This window comes from Canis lupus, chromosome 7 (assembly GCF_011100685.1).
Source record: "Canis lupus familiaris isolate Mischka breed German Shepherd chromosome 7, alternate assembly UU_Cfam_GSD_1.0, whole genome shotgun sequence".
NCBI classification, from domain to species: domain Eukaryota; kingdom Metazoa; phylum Chordata; class Mammalia; order Carnivora; family Canidae; genus Canis; species Canis lupus.
In genome coordinates, this window is record NC_049228.1 from 59536567 (window position 1) to 59554466 (window position 17900).

Genomic DNA, 17900 nt, shown 5'->3' on the forward strand with positions numbered 1-17900 from the left:
AAAAAATAGCTAATTTTATTAACAAATTAATTAACTCATATATTTGACCTTTTATGTACTTATTATGATTTATTTCATTTATGTATTTGGCATTTAAAAGTAAAAATCTAACATTTTAGATTATAAAATTAGGCAAATATTGGTGAAAGTATTGGTGTTTTTTAAAACATCATTAACTACAACATACTAATAAGCTTGTGATGCATGCCAGAAATTATCATTTTAATGACTTAATTTTCATTTCCTCAATTTGTTAAATGATTAAACTAGCACTTCAAACAACTTTAAATAAGTTGTCCAAATTTCTATAATGAATGAGTTGTAGACACATAATTTTTACTGAAATCTTTATAACTTTTAAGAGCTCAGACTCTTTCTATAGTACAAACCTGAAAATGTTACATATTTTGTACTTAAATATTATTACATTAAGTCATTTGTTAATTATTACTTAAATTAAAATATGATTTCAAAAATTATATCAAACACTATTTATATTTTATTAAATATTTATATTTTATTAAATATTTATATTTATATTAAATATTTATATTTAGTTGATGTGAGATATTGTCAGGATATAAAATTTGTAATCACCTGTGTAAATATGATAGTAGAAGCTGTAAGAACCGATGACCTAACTGAGAGAAAATTTTGCAGGATCATTGAACACAATGGTCAAGAAAGAATTCTTGAAACGTTTTATGGTGCAAACTAGTCAGTTTATTTAAGTAGCACAGATCAGGATCTGGGGACAAACAGAGCTGCTCTTTTTGTTGTATGAAGCTGGAAATTCTATGGGTAGTGCCCAAGGGGGAGGGGACTTGCAGGGAGTATTAAATCATAAATGTCTTTGAATTTCTACTCATGAAACTACATTCTCAAGACTTCTCTGATGGATATCATTCAGTTTGATATTATATATCAGTGAGATTTATAGGCAGTCATCAGACCTTTTAAGAATGTAGCAAACCGGGGCACCTGGGTGGCTCAGTGGTTGAGCGTCTGCCTTTGGCTCAGGTCGTGATCCTGGAGTTCCAGGAGCAAGTCCCACATCAGGTTCCCTGCATGGGAGCCTGCTTCTCCCTCTGCCTTTGCCTCTACCTCTCTCTGCATCTCTCATGAATAAATAAATAAAATCTTAAAAAAAAAAAAAAAGAATGTAGAAACCAGCACGCATTTGATTTTTATTTAAACTATGGAGGCCCTAGGTCAGCCTTCTGGGTTACAGGGGAACATTTTTTCTGCTTCTGTTGCTCATCAGTAATACCTAAACCTAAGTTTCACTATGCCACATGCACATAGTGAAACAGAGCCGGTAATGGAGTTTATAAACCTGAATAGATGAAAATGTAAAGTCGATGAGGATAAGAGAGGCACTTTTCTAAAGGAGAAAGTAGCAGTAATTAGTGTGAAATGTTCCAGGTAGTTTAGAAAATTGAAGCCTGAGAGAATTTAATTTTCCCTTTTCATTTTAAAAATGTTAACTCTAGCTTGGAGAAATGGCTTAGAATCTGCCAAACCATTCACACATGTTCCATGAATCAATGTCATGAGATCAATTCTTTGTTGATATAAGCAAGTCAACAATATGGCAGAATGGATAGGGATATTTTGTTGATCTAGTCAACTGCTCCGTAATCTTTATATTTAGTCCACTTTTTTTTTTTTTTCATTTGGTCCATTTTATAGCCTGGGTTACAGATTAGTTAAAGGCTTGGGATAAATTATTTTAACAAATTATTTATTGAGTGCCTAATATGTCTCAGATACTAAGGGGATATAATGGTAACTGAGATGGAAAGATTCCTGCTCTCATGGAACTGAAATTGTAGTGGTGGAAAATTCAATAGAAAAATAAATATATAAACCTGACAATTTTGTATTTTGAAAAGTGCTATTTAAAAAATAATAATAATAATAAGCAAGAAAACAAGACACAGAATAACCAGTGATGTTATACGTTAGGTAACTTCTGTCTGAAGAGAAATGAAGACATGGAGGAGAGAATCCATGTGTCCAGATTCCCTTAGAAGTAGATGCCCTGATGATCTTGTTTTTAAGAATTTTCTTAGAGAGGGACACCTGAGTGGCTCAGTGGTTGGGCACCTGCCTTCGGCTCAGGTCGTGATCCCGGGATTGAGATAAAGTCCCACATCGGGCTCCCTGAGAGGAGCTTATGCCTCTACCTATGTTGCTGCCTTTCTCTCTCAGTCTGTGTCTCTCATGAATAAATAAATAAATCTTAAAAAAAAAAAAAAGAATTTTCTTAGGGAAAATCTGTGAGAAACTAGGACAAGTCTGAGCAAGTGTAGAAGAGCCCTAGGTCTGCATTACAAGTATGATCCTGAGTCAGAGAGGAAGGGAAGGTTGAAAGTAAAATTGCTCTGCTGTCCTTGCAGTCCAAGAAAAGTTTGTTAAGGCCAAGAGGAGTCCTAGGACCAGTCATCCATCAGAGGATTACTGTACTTCCTAAGGAGGAGTCTGCCTTAGTATCTTGGCCATGTCCATCTCTCGACCAGAAGTAGCCTGTGGGAAGCATAGGCCTTGTTGGAACCCAGAGATGAATTTCAGGGAACAGTAGCTGAGGCCAATATAAATTTCATTCTTGGGACGCCAGGGTGATTCAGAGATTGAACATCTGCCTTCAGCTCAGGGTGTGATCCCGGAGTCCTGGGATCAAGTCTCACATATGGCTCACTGCATGGAGCCTGCTTCTCCCTCTGCCTGTGTCTCTGCTTCTCTGTCTCTCATGAATAAATAAATAAAATCTTAATGAATAATAAAATAAATTTCATTCTTCGTGTTTGGCTATATGACAGATGAATTTTCATAGCTGCTCCCAAAAGCCAGCCAGGAGACAGAATTTTTTGGTAAAAAGTATACATGGCATTGCAGTGGAAAAAGGGAGATAACATATTAGGAACATAAAGAAGGCTGGCAGGACCAAACAGTGGTACATGTGACGAAGACTACTGATATGATGACAGGAAATAGGCTGGATTTACATTCCATGGGAACTTCCAGACCAAGATAAAAAGCTTTGAGTTTTAAAGAAGGGAATTATAGAATTTGAATCAAGGGAGTGTTGTTATTCCATCAATATTATTGTAGTTCTGACTTCTGTGTAAAGAAAAAATTAGATGTGAATAAACTCAAAACAGGGAGACCAAAGAGCATAATGTCTTGAGAGAAAAGTAGATTGGACTACAAAATGGCAACAGAGGTGAAGAGGGTAGTTTTATTAGCAGTACAGCTTTCAGAGAGTGTAGAATTTACTATTGGGTTAGATATGGGGTTTCAAGGAAAGACAGGAATAAAGACTAATTCCTGACTTTGGGCATGGGCTCTGTAACTCAATATGGGGAAGGAAGAAAGGTGTAGAGGTATTTTTGCTGCAATTCTTTTTTTTTTTCTGATTGTAAACCTTTGTTTAATGTAGTAAACATAGAAAACCAATAAGCTTAAGAAGAAATTGAATACTTCGCATCTTCTATATATACTGGCAGCTTTTTTGGAAACTATTTTAAATTTATTTCCAGATATCTTGTGCATGTATTACATGGTTAAGATTATGCAGTGTACCCAGTGTTATTATTCTCACCTTCTTCTGTATAATATGAAGACATCTTGACTGATACATAATATTCTAACAGATATGCAAAAACTTGGCATAACCTTTCCCTCACATGTAGACACTTAGATTATTTTTTCTTTGTTAATAATACGTTAACTTCTTTAGGAATTAATCATCCTTTTTTGAATTTCAAATTGATTTGAAATATGTCCAATTTAAATAATGAATATTTACAAAGTTTTTCACAGCATTTCATGATTCTGTCAAAAGTGAATGAAAAAACTCATGTCGTAATACTCTCACCAGCATTGTGTATAGCCATTTGATAATCCTTTGTAATCACATTAGAATCAATGTGGTTTAGCTGCCTTTAAAAATTATCCTTAGGCTAGAATTATATCCCACTTATTAATGACTTATTTTTGTTTCCTCTAAGAGCATACAAGATTTTTCCCAATAATGCAAGAACAAAAATTATCTAAACATGGAAATACGCATTTTTAAGATACATCTATTTTTAGACTGGTTGATATTACTACTTATTTTGATTTTTTTACATTGTGTCAAAGTGTCTTAAATGGGATTTTACCTCCCAGGTAATATGGTCTGTTTTATATCATCTTTTATAACTCTAGTGATTAAACTGTTTAGAGCAGTATGAATATCTTGATCCTGTGGCTATAACCACCTAGCCTTGATAGTTCCCCAAAGCACACTAAGTATTGACACTTAATGAAGAACAATTACACTAAGCCAATGACATTCTGCTGGATAACCTTAGGATTTCTTTGCTAATTTCACTTAGCTGTAGTTCTTGCTGAATATAAATGCATAAAATATGTTAAGATCTCCACCTAAGAAGACAGAATAACATACTATATGTCTAGATTCAAAAAAAATCTATGCAATACTATTAATGTCTTCCACTGTCAAAGGGTTTAGTGATTTTGAGTTTAGCCTTATCAATCTGAACTTGACTGGATGAGCAAATCCAGAAAAATTTATGCTTGTTTGAAGAATACTTGTCACTAGAGTTTTCTAAATAATTATGGCATTTTACCTTGAATTATGTATTTAAGTAAAATAAACTATTATAGCATGGAACATGCCTGCTCCATACCCATAAGATTTTACCTGTAAGAAGGTTGAAGCATTTGTCCATGTTACTGCTTCCTGAAATTACATACTGACCATCATTTGTACTTTTCTATGGCATATTTTACTAGATTGTTTTGAAGAATTCAATAGAGGGATACATAATCCTATTTAACAAATGAGAACACTGAGGATCAAAGATTTTTCATAACACAATAAATAGGGGAGAGAGAAAATATTTGACCTCAGATGTGGAAACAATTTTTCTAAAAAAGATTATATTTGAACAAAGAATATTTCCAAAAATGTATTTCTTGCCAATGTAAACTTTTATATGCTAACATGATAATTTGTTGTGATACGGCCCAACCTGATTTAGAGTTTTGAAATACAAAAGACAGAAATACTTCAGATTGATATAAAGAAACATAAAGGATAGAAGAAATTTTTTTTTGAAGAAATTTTATATAATTAAAAATAATAAAAAGCAATGGATCATGAAAATGCATAACAAAAATAACTCACTTATATTTAGACAATTTATGAAAGTTGTTCTGATATGTATTTATTAGTTGTACATAGTTTTAAATGTTTGATTTTTACTCTGTTGATCCAGGAAGGATGGATTAGAAATAGATTTTGATAGACATCCTATATAGAAATTGTTATTGGGGGAAGCCCGGGTGGCGCAAGGGTTTAGCGCTGCCTTCGGCCGAGGACATGGTCCTGGAGACCCGGGATGGAGACCCACGTTGGGCTCCCTGCATGGAGCCTGCTTCTCCCTCTGCCTGTGTTTCTGTGAATATCTCTCTCTCTCTCTCTCTCTCTCTCATAGATTTGTGTCTCTCATGAATAAATAAATAAAACCTTAAAAAATAAGTTGTTATTGGGATTAATTTAAAATCATGCTCTTTTTAGAGTGTTATTATTTATTTAAAAAAATACATGTGACCATTGATAAATAGTCTAAACAAAAAAGTCATCATTTTCATGCAGATAATAAGAATCTGTGATGTTTTGGTAAATTTTCCAGAGTAGAATAATGAAAATATATTCCCTGAAAAAATAGAGAAATAATATTTATATTAATGGAATATTTTAATTAGTTAACATCAAAGATGCCTAAAATATAAAAATAATTTTGGCATACCTTAAATATTATGTTTATAGCATAAAATATGTAAGAAGAACAGTGGAAATACCTATGTACTAACTAGCTAAAGAAATATAACAATTTCTCCTCAAAAATCTTCTTTGTGATTTATATTTTGCTCTTAAAGTGTCTTTTGATAAGTACTTTTTCTTATTTTTAAACTAATTCCATTTCTCTACATTTTCTTCAATATATTTCCTTAATATATTTAAAGAAACCTATTTACTCTAAAATAATATATTCTTATTTAATCTTTCTAAATTTTTAAAGATCTATTTTTTACTTTTTTTGTGATTCATTAGAAATGTATTTTACAATGTAAAATAAAATAAAGTTTTCCATACAATCTTTTACCAGTAATATTAACTAAAGGAGTCATACATTTCCAACAGAATTCAGATATCATTTTTGTACATATAGATGGCTCTCTTTTTTCTTCTCTTTAGTTTCATTGGTAGTTTTAGTATCTCTATGCAAATGTTATATTGTCTTAATGGGGTACTTCAATACCTTCTTAGTTTATTAGAAAACCGATGTTTCTAGCAGCAATGTCCACAATAGCCAAACTGGAAGAAGCCTCGGTGTCCATCGAAAGATGAATGGATAAAGAAGATGTGGTTTATGTATACAATGGAATATTACTCAGCCATTAGAAACGACAAATACCCACCACCATTTGCTTCAACGTGGATGGAGCTGGAGGGTATTATGCTGAGTGAAATGAGTCAATCGGAGAAGGACAAACATTATATGTTCTCATTCATTTGGGAAATATAAATAATAGTGAAAGGGAATAGAAAGGAAGGGAGAAGAAATGGGTAGGAAATATCATAAAGGGAGACAGAACATAAAGACTCCTAACTCTGGGAAACGAACAAGGGGTGGTGGAAAAGGAGGAGGGCGGGGGGTGGGGGTGATGAGTGACGGGCACTGAGGGGGGCACTTGATGGGATGAGCACTGGGTGTTATTCTGTATGTTGGCAAATTGAACACCAATAAAAAATAAATTTATTATTAAAAAAAAGGAAAATACTTCCATATTTTATTCTCCCTTTAGTGCCTTGACTGTTCTTGTTCTTTTGTCCTGCTACATATGTTTTGGAGGAAATTAACTTTGCAATTTATAAAACAAAATATGAAATATCATGAACAACTTGAGTTATCCCAAGAAAGGAAAATATATTTAGTATTAGAAGTTATTTATATAATTTATCATATTAATAGTTTAAGGTATAAATGATTGCCTTATTTTATCTTATGTTTCTTCCTTTCTTTGGATCATTTTAGGTTTTCTTTGCTGCAGCTCATGTACTAATTGCATAAATCATACTTTAAAAAATATTTATGATAATAATTCTGACCAGTTTTTTTTTTTATAGTCTCTATGGCCTAATTTTTCTAGAAAAAACAGTCCTTTTTTTTTTTTTTTTTTTTCTTTTGGTCTCCCTGGACTTCCTTAGCTTTAATCATACCACTTTTCTGCTTTGAGGATTTAGAAATTATGTTGTAATGTTTCTAAAATAATAAAAACTAATTAGCTTCATTCATGATCATTGATAAAGTTATTAGAAAATCAAGCCTTACACTTTTAAATCTACATTTTTTAATAAAAATTCCTTTTCTAGATCTACCATCTGTTCTTTACATAATACAGCACTTCAAAATGCAGCTAGTATAACTAATAATAATAATAATAATAGTGAAAAATGACTGGCATAATGCCTGAACAGAGTAGGTATGAAAAAACTATTGATTAAATAAGAGTATACTAATTATGACCAGCATTAGAGCAGCTCATACTAGAAAGACCCTTTCAATGTTCTAAGAACCATTTTGTGAATTACTTTATCTCTGTAAAACCTTATGTAATAGAGCAAAACTAGCATTATGTTATACTTGAGACTTGACCCAGTCAAGTGTGAATATTGGCTCTATGACTTAAAATCTTTATAATTTTGGAAAATTACTTAACCTTTCTGTGCCATAGTTTCTTCAAAGGTAAAATGGTGCAGATAGAGTTGATAGGGGGATTAATGTGAACTTTAAAAGCAATGCCTATAACATTAATGTGTTGTATTGTTGCCTAAAAGATATGTGTTAGCTAGGCTGTACACCTGAAAGTAATGTACTATTGTGTGTCAACTATATGTAAAAAGAGATACATATTCATATTTTACAGTGGAGAAAACTTAAGGCACAGAGAGAATAATTAAATGGTCATTATAATTAATATAAGATGGCACATATTAGATTCTTCTCTCATTTCTTAAAATAATCCATGATAGCTGTGCCTAACAAAATAAATAATTTAAGTTTTAAAGTTGTTATTTACAGTTTACAAAATACACATAATAACTGTTGCTAATAAAATATGGAAACATGATAATGGGATTAATGAATCATGGGAACACTATATACATATATTTCTGTCAGTGAGCAAAATAATTTTGTGACATTTCAATGAAAAGAAAAAAAAAGGCAAGGTAAAAGAATTCATTTTCAATTACCTTTAAATATACAAACCCGGTAAAAGAAGTACTTTGAAATCTTTAAACATTGGAACAACACCTGATTTACTTGGATCTGCTTCAATATCATATCCTCTTATGACTCACAGAAAGGTGATGGAAAAATAAAGATTTTTAGCAAAGGTGGAGATAGGATTTGAAAAATAAGAACTGAAATTTAAAGAGAAAATATTTAATGTATACAGTCTGCAAAGAAAAACAATCTGAGTTATTATCAAGTGAAAATGGGAGAGCTAGGTGGGTGTATAGAACAGAGAAAGGACACTCTCCTTTCTGTTAAATGCAGAAGAAATGGATTTACATCAGCAAACATTTGGTTTTTTAATAGAAGGGGAGAGCGGGGAATATAAGAGTTCACATATTTTTTTTGGCTTGTAATTGTATTTATTTATTGGTCAGTTATAGGAACAGGTTTATGAACAGATTAAAAACAGATGCTTTGGAAAGCTGTTGCAATTATCTTAGAATAATAGACTACTTAAGTTTAATCTATGATTTTTGTATAGTCTCCATTAAAAAAGAACTTTAATAATAGAATAATATTCTGAGTTACTTCACATGGGAAGCCGTTTAGTATTTCTCTTTAGTTTTTTCAAAGCTCTTGATTTAACAGAGTAAACAAGGTTCAGTTACAAACCTAAAGGACAGCTTAATCTTACAATCATTTCCCCTTATGCTTCAGGCTTCCATTTTAGCTTTATTCATTACAGCCCTAAAGCTTCTGCTTTCTAAATGTGTAGGTTAGAGAAAGTACCTTGGAGCTCACCTGCTCAAGATTAATAATATCACTCCAAGAAGATTAGAGCTATTACTCTTCCTGACCTGATCCAAATGGTACAAATGGGATTTTAAGGATGATGTCTGTTCAGAGATCTAATGGAGTGATGAGGTAGAGGGGATAGCTACCCTAAGGAATCAGGGAAGATAGACTGTCAGGGTTGTACAGATGATAAACCATTAGCTTTAGCTATTACCCAAAGAAAAGATTATGGCTATAAATAAATTCATCCAGGCCTTTAATACAATAGACAGGCAGACCAATGGATGGACAGGCCAAGAACATAACTATTATTTAAAAAGAAAGCCTTGGGGTAAGATCTTATTTCAGAAGCAGAATTGTAAGTAATACCAGATAGGAAAAAAAAGTGTGTGTGTGTGTGTGTGTGTGTGTGTGTGTGTGTGTATGATTTAACTTTAAGTCTTAGAAATGTCAGTTTAGAATCTTAAAAAAAAATTCACTTTTCAGAAATTTTCTTGCCCTACTTTTTAGGTTATTGTGGCTTTGACTAAAGATTAGAATTTTCCACTCTTACAATTAAAACTCCTTTGTGATTGACTCAAGGAAGCATTCAAAAATATGTAAATCTATTCACCTTGCAGAGGAACTACTGAAGTTACACACACATGCACATTTTTTCATGATACCCTGCATAATGGTATATGTTTAATAATAATAATAATATTGATATTAAATTGACAATAACTAATGCTTACACATACCACACATTTTTCATGTACTTAATATATTTTAATTCATTTTATCTTAACTACACAGTTATTATTATGTGCCCATTTTAAAGATGAAGAAATTGAGTGATAGTGATTACTTTCTCCCATCTTAAGTGATTTAACTAATACTCATCTAAAATCTCTTCAATGGGCAGCCTGGATGGCTCAGCGGTTTAGCGCCGCCTTCAGTCCAGGGCCTGATCCTGGAGACTGGGGATTGAGTCCCACGTCAGGCTCCCTGCATGGAGCCTACTTCTCCCTCTGCCTGTGTCTCTGCCTCTCTCTCTCTCTCTCTCTCTGTGTGTCTCTATGAATAAATAAATAAAATCTTTAAAAATGAATAAATAAAATCTCTTCAAATCTTCTTCATCATTCTGAATTCTTTCATAGCTTTTTTTTGGCACATCTTGATCCTCATAAAAGTACATCAGTCTCCCTATTATTTGACCTCACAGCACCAGCCTCTTTGCAGAAAATTCCATGGTTGCTCTCTTCAAGCTGGATTTTACAAAACATTCAAGATTATACTAGGGGAAAGAATTTTCTAACATATTGTAGATTTTAATTATGTTATTTATTTGTTTATTTTCTCTTTACCCCCACTTAAATGTAAACTCATGATGCTATAACTTCAGAATGTAGAATAGTGCCTCAGATTTGGTAAGTGATTGGTGCATATTTATTAAATGAATTACTGAATGAGATAATTGATACTGAATTGCCCATTTGTTAAAACATCAAAGAAAAATTGTTATGAAGATAATAAAAGTGAGGCACAATTCAATAAAACTTTCTACTTTCTAGATTGATCAAGTGGTAGACAGGTGGTGCTATTCATAAAAGAGGGCACAAAAAGGGAAGGTAACTACTGAGGAAGGAGAAAGATAAGGAGAACACTGATATATTGACTTTGAGGTATTTATAAGTTGTTTCATAGAGTGATTTCCCATAGGCTTTTAGAAAGGAACAGCTCAATCTCAAGGCTTGACTGATTCAGAAAGGAAGATTTAAGCATCATCAACATGTGAAAGGAGGTCATTGAGTGCATGTGAACACCAGGAGAGAGTGGTAAAACATAAAACAGATAAAAACCTATAGACAGAATTCGACAGACACCCATTATATAAGTAGTAAGCAAAGAGAAATGGACAGAAGTTGAATATGAGGTATTAGGTTCTAAAATATGACTTATATTTCTTTGATTTAGTTGTATTTATTTTCTCAGTCTTAATTTCTAATTTTCATCCAATGCAAAACTCATAAATGTCATAGATGTCATTAAAAAAAATCTTTGCATATATTGACACAAAGAAAAGAGATGAAGGTGGATGGTGAAGTATGCATATTGTTATTGGCTAAGTACTTTCTGAAACTTTTCTTTATGTTCTGAGGTTTCAGATTTTTTATTATATTGATATTGATAAATATTTCCTTTAGAAGTCTTTAGACAACGATTATAAATATGAAGAATGGTAGTACGGTATCTTTTACTTTAAAACTATGCAAAGATATGAAAATTATTATATGAGTTTGTTAAAGCATTTTCTATTAACTGACTTTATTTTTTATAAAATTATTTAGAAAGCATAGATTGACAAGGAAATATTCTACAACTAGTTGAAGATTTTTGTCTATTAATGCTTTCTGAAACCTAGAATCAATGATTCAGACTATGGCCCACAATAAGTGAATACAATATCAAATAATATTGGGAAATGTTATTATCCATTAAAAATGTATAAGGATACAAATTCATTTTCTATTGATATTTCTTACTACCTTTAGAAAATATTTTTAAGGCATCTGTCTTCTTTTAAATTCAGTTTGTATTTTATTCCTAAGTTGTGTGTGTGTTCATTGCATGCATGTACATTTTTATAAACTACATGCAAACAAAATAATTACACCTTGGCAAGATGTATGACAATAGCAGAAAATGAAAGGAGTAAATAAATGAAGAAATAAAAACAAGATAGATTCCTTCATTCAGGCACACGTGACATAAATCCTACAGAATTGAATCATAAGAAACTGAACAGGAGGGGTGCCTGGGTGGCTCAGTCAGTTAAGTGACTCTTGAATTCAGCTCAGGTCATGATCTCAGGGTGATGAGATCCAGCCCCACGTAGGGCTCTATGCTCAGCACCGAGTCTGCTTGTCCCTCTCCCTCTGCTCCTTCCCTGTTCATGCAGGCTCGCTCTCTCTCTTTCTCTCTCTCTCTCTCTCTCTCAATCAATAAATAAAATCTTTAAAAAAAAAAAAGAAACTAAACTGGATTATAACATGACTTCATTTAACCTATCTAATATTCTGTCAACTCTGATTGTTCAGAGATCTCAGGAAACTTAAAAGCCCAAGTCTAATCCAAAGTAGAAGTTTTTCAAGAAGATAGCTACAAAAAAACTAAATAAATAAAATAAAATAAAAATAACTACAATGTCAAAGTCTTATACAAGAATATAATAATATCTTGAAAATGGCATGTACTATTCAAATGTTACTTTTTAAAAATAATACTACAGAGTCTCTGTTCAACAGTAAATTTCGCATGAGATAGGAGAGATAATCAAGTTCAACACAATAGAATTGAACTTAGAAGGCTTTAGTGTCAGCCATTCATTTCTACTTAAGAGGTCAAGAAACTGGGGCAAGTAGCACATTGGTAACAGAAATAGAACCCTACCTAGCTTCCAGTACTCTGGAGAGATGGCCTGCATGACTGGGGGAAACATTTTTGTCGCTTATCAATCCTACCAACTTCTGTTAGGAAACAACTTCTTTTTTCTTTATTTTTAAATATTTTTTGTTTATTTATTCATGAGACACACAGAAGGAGAGGCAGAGAATTAGGCAGAGAGAGATGCAAGGCTGCATGCAAGGATCCCGATGTGGTACTTGATCCCAGGATTCCAGGATCATGCCCTGAGCCGAAGACAGACGTTCAACTGCTGAGCCACCCAGGCGTCCCAGGAGAGGACTTCTTTGCTTAACTCTGGTAGAACTAATTACTCTGTATACCATATAACTCTCATTTTATACATATGAACTCTTGTTGAATACCTAGTAAGGCATGAGACACTGCATTCGTGACATTAGTATATGTTATATAACTTGATTCTTACCATGGATTTGTAAAGGAATTACTACCCACATATAAATGAGAAAATAGAGGCATAAAGAAGAGGCTTGAAGGTCACACAGCTTACAGGAAAGAATTTGAAAGAAGGTCTTTTGATACTTTTCCTTATGATCTTCATGCTATTTTGTTATTGTCTGTATGTTTGTTGGCATTCACTGGTAGAGGAGGCCTATTCTGGAAATCCTAATAGAGTAGAGAGGTAGGATATCAGGGCATATTTCATCGATATCTTTCTTTGTCATTTCTGGGCACTTTAATTATCTAATATATAATAAAAAGTGACAGGGTACGTATTTTGTTGTACCTTTCTCTTATATTGATATGTTACATCAGTTTTACTTGATTGTGGACATAAATGGAAGTTCCAATTGATATAATTAGGGTAGAGTTGCCATTCATTATTTATTCACTCACTTAACATACTTATATAAAAGAATCTAAAGGTGTCAAATTTTTGGTAGAATATAAGTAAAATAGTCATAAGAAAAATGTGCTGGCTCTGAGAGTATCCACTGCAGAGAGACAGGGACCAAGTAATCACAGAATTAAATGTAAGCTCCTAACCAATGGTAGGTTCTGAAAAGGATGTAAAGTAGTGAGAACAAATAATGAGAGTCTGTATACTTTTGCAAGGATTAGTAATGGTTTCCTGAAAAAGTGATGGAGAACATAAATAATGATGGAAGAATTTAAGGAGTTTTTGATGAGTAAAATTAAATAAGAAGGGAGAGGAGGAGGAGGGAATATTTCAAAGTATTATTAGCCTATGAAAGGACTTGGTCTTGGTGGAGGACAGGGGCATTCTGTACACTAAGAACTAGAAAAACATCCATGTGATGATCTAAATGGAGGATGAGGAGAAGTATTCTGGAAGATTATCTTTGACAGGCAGGTACAGTTCAGGCTCATGGTGTTCATTATTAAAAATATTAAGCAAGATGTTAAAAATTGTAGTCTGTTTTATTATTTCTTTGTTTTACTCTATTGTGAGGAAAGAAGATTTCATGGGGGTCAGAATGGATGGGATAGTGCAGTTAAAAATATATTGACTTTGTCAGTGATGATAGTCTGGGTTATGTTGGTATTAAGTCAAAAACTGTGAAAGGTATAGCTTCCTGCAAACTAACAAGTTAGCCTGCACAGTTTCATAGATTTTTTTCTGACAGATGACATGAGGCTTCCTGGATCAGACAGGCATGCAGTCTATTACTCGTGGCAAAATGCACTGGCTAGAAAAGTACCTTGGTGTGGATTCCCCAAGTGGGAATGAGGCAACATGGGTCACGTAGAATGCTCATGGGGCAACATGATGAGAGCCAGATATGACCCCACATGTGCAGTAGGTTGCATGTAGTGCAGGAAAGGAACCCTGAATTTAGAAGACTCAGAGTAGCTATAGGTCACCTAGCACTTCTGTTCATCCTTCTCAGAGAAATTACATATTAAGCAGATCTCTTACAGAGAAAAAGAGGAAGTTACTTCATATATTTTCTTATGGAAAGTAAGCAAATGTTTCTAGGGAGAGAAAAATAAGGTCTCATAGCTCAACATGTTCCCATTGTTTCTATCTTTATGGAGATAACACTACCTTTAACTTCGAAGGCTGCCTGTTATGCAGTTATTCTTTTGGTCTCTTTTACTCAGAAGATTTGCAAAACTACCAGAATTATGAAGAATTTTCTCCTAACAGGAATTAGATAAAGAGATTTATATAAGTGAAAGCTTACTTGAGTAATCTCAATGTAGACCTCTGAGAAAGAGCAAGACAGACATGGATGGCTTACGACAGACATGGATGGCTTATGGTAGTAAAGACCATGAGCACATCCTCAGATAAGTATTAGTTGCCTGAAAATAGAGTTTGTTTCAGTTATCTATTAGAGCATAAGCAAACTATTCCAAAATTTAGTACCCTGAAAAACTGATTAGCTTTGCTTGGGATTTTTAAAGTCAGAAATTCAGGAAGGTTCAGCTATGAGAACTCTCTTCCACTGAGAGTTTCTCAATAAGAACAACAAAGGATGTGTTGCCATTTTTAATCTAGTGCAGTGTTTATTTCAAAAATAATAATTCTGTGAAGAAGAGTGTATTTGTTTTATATTGCTACCATAACAAATCTCACAAATTCAGCAGTATAAACCACATACACATATTATCTCACTGTTCTGTCAGCCAAACCTCTAAGCAGTCTTGATCAGAATTATGTTTTCAGTCTAACAAGGCCAAAATCAAGGTGTCATTTGGCCTGGATTCTTATTTGGAGGCTGAAGGGGAAATTGACTTTCATACTTATTCCAGCTTTTTTGGAAGAATACATTTCCTCATGCTTTCCACTTGTCCCTAAACTAGCAAATGCACTTGGAATCTCCAACTTTCCCATCTGCTAAATCTGACTTGGTCTTCTGTTCTCACCTGAGAGTAAGCTCTACTTTTATGGGCTTCTATGATTACACTGGGCCCACCCAGATAGTCCAGTATAACCTCCCTATTTTAAGGTCAACTGGTCAGTAACTGTATTAAATTGAATGGTATCCCTCCAAGTGTCATGTCTACCCAGAACTTCCAAGTGTGAACTTATTTGGAAACAAGGCTTTTGCAGATATAAATTAGTAAGGTTAAGATTCAAGGTCATACTGGATTAGGGTGGGCTCTAATTCCAACATGACTGGTAGAGAAAAGTGGAGGAGATAAAGATGCACCCAGACACAGAAAAGAGAATGTTATGTGATAACCAAGGCAGAAATTGGATGAATATAGCTTCAAGACAAAGAATACCAAGGATTGCCAGCAACCACCAGAACCTAGGAAGACAAGAAGGGATTGTTCTCTAGAGCCTTCAGAGACAACAAGTTCCTGCCAAAACCTTGACTTCAGACTTCTAGCTTCTAGAATTTTGAGAGAATAAAGTTTTATGTTTTAAGTTACTAAGTTTATTATATTTAGTCGCATCAGATCTAGAAAACTAATATGATAATCTTAATTACATCTGCAATCTAATTTGTCATGTAATACAATATATTCATGAGCATGACACTGGGGTTGAAGATTATGGTGCCAAAATTTTGCCTATCATTAGGCCAAACAATCCACATCCCTATTAAATGCAAGGTATATATTCATTCCTCCCCAAGTCCTCATTAGAGCATTAACTCAAAGTCTAAAATTTCATCCTAATCCCAACAAATCTCATCTAAATTTCATGAGCGAGGGATGCCTGGATGGCTCAGTGGTTGAGCATCTGCCTTCAGCTCAGGGCATGGTCCAGGAGTCCCGGATCTGGTCCCACATCAGGCTCCCTGCAGGGACCCTGCTTCTTCCTCTGCCTATGCCTCTGCCTCTCTCTGTGTGTCTCTCAAGAATAAATAAATGAAATGTTTAAAAAAATAAAAATAAATTTCATCAGCTCACAGGTTCAAAAGCTCATCATCTCAGTAATAGAAATCAAGTGCAGATGAGTTTCCCCATCACAACTTTTCACCCTCTGTAGGCCTGTGAAGTAATGAAACAAAAGATCTGCCTATAACACTCCCAACATACAATGATAGACAAGCATCAAATAACAATAGACATTCGAGTTCAAAACTGGGAAAAATGCAAGGAAGAAGGAAGCACTGGTTCAGAGCCGTTCTGAAAATCAGCCAGGCAACCTGCATTAAGTTTCCAGAGCTGGGGAGAGTCTTCCTGTCTCTCCTCATTCCACTCTCTTGTCTCTATTCTGTGTTCAGTCCTCTTGGTCTGTGGTTCTACACTCCCAGGAGGCATGCTTCAGTTTTCATAAAACTGGGTACAGGTTTGCAGCTAAGTCATTTTTTTACACTGCTTTCCACCAGTAGAAGTTTAAGGGTCTAACAGCCTTCTTTCTTCTCATATTCTTCTTATCCCTGTCCTTTCAATCTAAGCAGATTTTCTGCTGATATAAAATTCTCAAGAAACTGGTGGGTTTTGTGTGGATTTATCAGGGGATCACTCCATTGGAACAAAGCTCTTCCACAGATCTTTCTGAAACAATCCCTTCCTTACTTTTGGCTTCTACTGAGATGGGTGATGGACAATATCCTTAAAATGTCTAGAGAGCCTCTGAATTGATTCAGTGACTCTGATTTGATTTTGTGTGACTGGATACTCTGATCTATTGAAAAATCATTATTTCACCACATTACCGGCTTTCTCTATGTTATACTTCCCAGAGAAATCTCTTAATTTTAGTGACTTCTGTCATCTGGAAAGGCTGAGAATTTTCCTTATCATCAAGTTCTGGTTCATTTTTGGTTAGTAGATTTCTCCTCAATTTATCTTCCCCTCCTCCTATTTTACTATAAGCAGTATCTTCAACATTTTGAAAATCGTATTCATTGCTTACAAGGTCTGTTTTCCATATGACTCCAGGACACAATTTGCTAAGCATTCTGAAGCTGCATAACAAGAATCCTGTCTCCTACTTTGTCCAGTAGCATTTTCTTTACTTTTTTTTTCTGAGTTCTCCCTAATACCACTTCCATCAACATATTTCTTTTTTACAGTCTGTTCAGGGGAACCTAGCCTTTTACTGTTATGCTTCTCAAAATTCGCCCAGCTCACTCCCACTACCCTACTCCAAAGCCACTTCCATATTTTTAGGTACTTGTTAAGCAACAAATTTATCATTTCAGTGTAGCTGGATTCCTCACATGCAGGTTCATTTCCAGCAGAGAGAATTCCTCAATGGGAAGAGTAGACAAGAATTAGCATCTTCAATCTACTCTTATGTTTATTTAAACAAAAACAAAAAAGCTGATAACTTGTGAAAAGGGTGATTAGGCTGCTTAAGAAAGCAATTTCTAATAACAGTTAAAATCATTTTATCAATCTCATTTGTTTGAATTAAGACAGACATTTTTAAATACTCATTTATTAAAGCAG